The 6000-nt window shown below is 36.6% G+C and overlaps 1 protein-coding gene across 3 annotated transcripts in view; it reads left to right on the forward strand.

Moving 5' to 3' along the window:
- The window catches only part of UBE2G1 (ubiquitin conjugating enzyme E2 G1), an 88123-nt gene extending 82665 nt beyond the window's left edge, over window positions 1-5458 (forward strand). For all 3 annotated transcript variants that reach the window (XR_005721603.1, XR_005721604.1, XM_040243712.1), the window contains one exon: window positions 2433-5458. The gene's annotated coding sequence lies outside the window, so the exon portion shown is untranslated. The remainder of the gene's footprint in view (window positions 1-2432) is intronic.
- The last annotated feature ends 542 nt before the right edge of the window (window positions 5459-6000 follow it).

Below are 6000 nucleotides of genomic sequence, written 5' to 3' on the forward strand. Positions count from 1 at the left end.
ACTTCAGAAAGGAAATGTGTGTGAATGGTCCAAAGTGGATGACATAAGGAAAAGAATAAGAATAATTCAGTTTGAGGGAGAAGGATGGGTTGGTGGTGGGGGAGAGCTGTTTAGTGCCACCACACTTGGTGGCAGTGTAGAATGAATTGGAACTTGTGGAAGAAAGGTAATGCCCTGATATAAACCTATTTAAATTATGGACTGCTTTCACTTAAGAATGGTTGAGATTATTGGAACACTTACCCCTGAGTGAGAAATGACTTTCATTATTGTCTTTTAACATCAAAAAGTGTTTTTTGTGTGTTTTTTACAGCATGCATGTCTGCTTTTTATTTTTTAGGCCTTTTAAAAGATTAAAATGTGTAGCCACATGGAAAATTAATGATATGGTTCTAGTTTTAGAAATAAATGGAATAAGACACTTTGAAGCTAAACCATCTCCAGATTTGTAGGTTAGAAATCAAGAATAGTTAAGACTTAGGTTTAAGGCAAAAAATAGATACTTAAGTTATTTCATAAAGTTGATATAAAAATAGTGTGATTTTTAACACCACCACACAGATTTATTTTAAACCAGAAATAGGATCTGCTTATATATGTAAAATGACTATTTTAGATCAACACCATTTATTTGAGTATTAGGTAAATTTAGCTTCTAGAATTTTTCTTTCTAGAGAAAAGAAAACAAACTTGCTTTTTGCTGTACCAAGGCTTTTTTTCTGTTTAGAATATATTTTATTCAAAGGAGAGGAAATAGATTTTTTTCCTCTTCCTGCTGAAGAAGCTAAAGCTATTTAAAGCTGGTTCCTCACTATTAAAAGGCTTGAATGTCTGATATTAGGTAATTAATGACTTTCTGTAGTCAGTCTTCTCTGGAGTATTTTTCTTTAAAACCTCACCTGGAAATGGTTTTTAAATGATTGTTTTGTGGCCCTGAAATTTCTTGTTCATATCATAAGAGAGTGATTACTGAATGCCTAAGTTGTATACCCAGTTCTTTTTCAGCCCTGAGAAGTTAACTGGCCAAGGATTAATTTGAGTGTGGTATATAGTCTTTGGAAAAATGTTTTAAGTAACATAACCTGGAAATTACAATCCTATTCATTACAATTTTTCTTGAGGGTCAGTCTGTGCCTTTAGATTTTCTAATAAAATATGTACATATATGTGTATCTGTGTGCAAAGGATAGAACCTGGTGCTGGCAAAAGGTTTGGTGGATTCAGAGCTTTGCTGGGTATCATTTACATTGGTTGGTACGAGCCCTTTGGGGAGAAATTTAGCAGTCATTCTACTTCTCAGGAGCTGTCTTAGGAGGTAGTCTAGATTCTAGAAACAGGCACATATTTGGCCATAGATATCCCACAGCTTTCTTCCTGCCCACTGCAGAGCTTTGGTATGGTTGAATTTGGGTGACTGTAATATTGATAACTTCATTTGGGGATTTAGAAGACACATCGAACTTTTCACATGTCTGGTATAAGTTAAATATTTGCCATGCTGGCTCTAATAAGTACATTTGGCTTCTTTGTTAGTTTAAAATTCTATCCCTTGGATTCCTAGTCATTATGTATGAGTCTTCTTTGTGACCAACAATGGCTTGGCAGGTGATACAGACTTCCGAGTTTCTGAAGCGCTTGATCTGATGTAACAGTAATAGGCATTTTTCTCCCTTGCCCCTTTCTTGTGCTCCCCTTACATATTTCAAAGGACACATTCATATAATAAAAGCTCTAAAAAGTTTAATCATTTCACTGGATTTTGTTTTAACTGAAACAAGTGTTTTGTTAACCTTTTGAACAGAAAACTGCCATTTATTAGCTCTGTGACCTTGTCTTTCTTTTCTCTGTAAAATGGGGGAAAACCCTTTATATGGTGATTATGCACATTACATGAGATGAGTTTTTAAGGCACTTTGTATACTGCTTGGCACATAATAAGCACTCCATAAGGTGACGGGTGTTTTTATTTAGCTGTGGTTCTTCTAGTCTAATTGAAGACATGGGATCAGCAGATACAAAACGATAGAAAACTCTAATTGGGAGAGAAGATCATTTGTTGGGGGCTAGATGGATAAAATAGGTTTGGGCCAAACTTACAGAAGTCTCTAAGTTAAGTCTGTGTGATAGAACTTTCTTCACTGGTAGATATAATCTATATTTGCAGTATCCAGTATGGTAGTCACTAGGCATACTGAGCACTTGATATGTGGGTAGTGTGACTGAGGAACTAAATTTAAAACTTTATGAACTATTATTTGAATTTAAAATGAAATGGTTGGATGTGGCTACCATATTGGACATGGGCAAAAGTGAGCTTAAAGTGAAATGAAGAATTTGTTTCCCAAGAAGTGGAATACAAATAAAAATTGCTAATCAGTTAATCCTTTTGTAATTTTAAAATTCATTATATAATGCTATTTGCTTTCTTGTAGGTCTCCAATTGAGAAACATGGCACTGTTTTTCCTGCACTCTACCCACCTATTGCTGGACTTCTGTTGTAACAAGTTGGCAAACACTGGCTGGAACTGGGCTGCAATAAAACATGCCAGTATCAGTGCTGACAAGAGCCTAACAAGTGCCAACTTACAGATGATTACGCATTTTGAATTCTAATGAACTGTTTTAACCTTCAGGAAGAATTGTAAAGACCTGTACATAGCACAACATGATCCGGATAATATATATACTGTTCATGTACATCCACAAATACACCTTGTACCAAATAATGCTTTCTTGTAGTAGAATAAGAATCGTGTAAATTCTAAAAAATTTTAGCAGGTTTTCTTCCCTATTCATTGTTTCTTATCAGTTTTAAAAGACTCCTTAAAGCATGTCAGATAAACAGCAATTAGGATTAAAAGTTTCCATTTAATTTCCTTTAAACCATTGAGGCTTCATTAAACTCTTTCCACTTACTAAACTTTTGTATCTTCTTTGTTTTGACACACTCCCCTTTGCTTTTATCTCTTCTGTCTGCCAGAAAGTTTTCAAATCATTTAGTTCAAATACCGAAGTACTCAGTAAGCAACTACTTGATTTTTAATGATGACTTCAGAGGAGCGGTCATCACGAGGTGCTTTCTCCCTTTTGTATTGTACCTGCACCCATCTCTCAGATTGGATACAGCAATAACATTTTTCTGTCCTTGAGAGCTCTTGAATTCAGTCATTATCCCTAGGAACTAAAAAGAGTTCTGAATTCAATTCAGATTTTAAATGATTGAAATTTACTCCCAACAACACAAAACTCTGATTTGGTTTTATTTTTGCCCTCAGTTACCTAATGTGAAGGTTGGATGAATAAAGCATGCACAGCTACAGGCTTTCTACTTAACTTCTGGGTTTGCTATTAAAAATGCTGTTTACCCTCATACCCTTCCCTTTAGCCCTTCATATTTCTTTGCCTCTATTCTTCTAATACTGCAGAATTTTCTCACCTATTGTACAAAGAAATTGCGATGTATATTTTCATGTAATTTGATTTTGGAATTCTGTCACCTTATGTAGTGAGTTCTTCCAAAATATAATTTTTTTCCAATAATTTGTCAAGTTGTTGGCTTTTATTGTATTGAATGAAGGTTATAGTAATGTGTCAGAAGTGCAGTTTAGAAAAATCTCAGGTTGATTCCTTATGCAAACAAACTTAATACTTGAAAATCACATGGCCATGGCAGTATATGTATTGGACTCTCTGGATTCTTATATGAATTTCAAAGCATTACAGAGCTATAAATGCTTTGCTGTTTGACATATAGATTCTGTCACTGACATAGTCCACTTGGGTTTTTCTTACTGTTTGAGCATAAATATATTTCATACTATAAGTTTTCTAAAACAGTTTTCAGGAGGTGGTAAAATAATGTTAAAGGTGGGCCCAGGTTTCTGTGTTTGGTGTGAAGTTGGGACTGGGACAGTGTTTGGCATAGAAGGGGCAGAACTTGAGACAGTACCTGATGAGACATGGTGTTTAACTGTGAGAATCAGTAAGAACTGGTACATCTCTGCTTTGTGGGGTTTGGAGAAATTTTTTGACAGAATGAAAGGATTCCTGCAAGTAGCCAGTCCTTTAAAAACTTTGTGTGTGTGTCCTTTTTAAAGTGAAATAATTGAGGATGTAGTCAGAGTAGAGAGTGATTTTTCTAAATCTCAGCCTCTTCTTCACTCTGAAGCATTAAAAAAAAACAAAAAGAAAGCCTGTAAATGTGTGATGGCTGAATGTGAAACTGTTTTTGAGTCACTGCAGCCAGTTTTCTCCAAGAACTTCGCTTGTGACTTTACTTTTTCAAAGACTCTGTCAGCACTGTTTCCCCAAAGTACCAGTACTGCATACCTACCTGGGACTTTGAATGCCATCCCTTTTATTCTTAAATTCCCGCGTGATGGTGGTTCGTGGCAAGATGGAGTCTGAATTTTGCTCTCTTGTGGCTGTAATTCTCCTAGCAATCTCTTGAGTTAAAACCTGGAATTTGACTCTTCAGGGAGGAGCAAAGGACCAAGTAACTCAGGGACAACTATTCTTAAACTCTTAAGTGCCACTTTTTGCAGTTACTTTGGTGTAATCGTATGTTTTTTAGGGCTAGATCTTGAGGAGTTGGAGAGCCATAAATGAGCAAACTTCTTGATGCCCTTTACCACCTGGTGCCCTGACCATGCTACATATAGAAACACAAACCTCGAGAGATGTTTCAGCTTCCTCTGTCAGAGATGTCATCTGTGCCTTTCCCAGCGTTCATCTGACAGTATGAATCTAAATGGCTCTACATTTGATCTTAAACCACACTCAGGTGACACTAATTCCGGTGGCTTTTGTCCCAGCAATGCCTCATCATTTTGTGTGAGGTGAGTCCTCTGCTTTAGGGAAAGGATTTTTCTCCCTGACCACGTGCCAACTATCAACAACACCTGTATAGTCTTATGGATTGTAGAACTGTTGGCTGTTTCCTAAATTTACTCCAATTTCTTGTAAAGGCTTATCAATTTCAGTCTGGGCTCATAATGAGATGGACGATTTCCGTGGCTTTCTGGCCTCTTTTGGTGAGCTTAAAATCCAAATGAGGTTGGTTTCCTTGTCATTACAAGGTAATATCTTTGTGAGGTTTTTCGACTAGTTCTGTGATCACTTGGGTGTCATAGTATCTTTAATGGCCTTCATTGTTGGTTGTGAAATTTTATTTTATATGCTCATTCACCCTCTACAAATCTGCCCATTTGGGATTGTCATGCCTGTGTATCTTTGCCCATCTGGTCTCCAGTTGGTGGAATTACCTTTTGTGTACTGCCACTTCTCAGCATCTTTGAAATTTGACCTAATGTTGCTTCATTCCAGTTTTTTTTTTTCCCTGTAATTTGTTGATTGTATTTATATGAGAGTTCTGTTGTGATGTTTACTGTATTGTAAAGCACCTGGATCATGTGATGGGTGCTCTATGAATCAATAAATGATGACTTAGAGGCTGTATCATGAGCTGTTTTGGTTTTAGGGTGCAGGTCTCCGAAGTAAGTTATGGTATTCTTTCTATATAAACAGCACATGATACCAAAGGGTCCACTGGGGAATCTTGATAAATAATTTTTAAAACTTCATTTAAAAAAGGAACCAGAAGGTAGGAAGTTCACTTGACTTCCAATCTCATATAATAGTCTTAGAATTTCCAGTATGGGGCCAGCCACCATTCATCATCAGAATTTCATGCATGCTGATTTAGAACCTTATGTAAAATAAAATGAGCACCTGTTAGAGCATTATTGGGGATTTTGTCTGTAGCCTAAACTGGCTCAACCATGAGGATAAGCTAAAAGGTAAAGAACCCAGACTCAGATGTGAGTGAACTGGAAGAGACCCAGAGGCACCATGTTGGTCACCACCTTCCCTTCTCTAAACAGATGGGCAAACCTGACCCAGATACATGCCCAGGATCAGTAAGTTTGTGGCAAATGAGGCAAGACCTGTGTACTTTTTTTCCCCTTAATTTTTCCAAATTAACATTTTTTTCTGAAGGA

Source organism: Oryx dammah, unplaced genomic scaffold, assembly GCF_014754425.2.
Source record: "Oryx dammah isolate SB20612 unplaced genomic scaffold, SCBI_Odam_1.1 HiC_scaffold_8, whole genome shotgun sequence".
NCBI lineage: Eukaryota > Metazoa > Chordata > Mammalia > Artiodactyla > Bovidae > Oryx > Oryx dammah.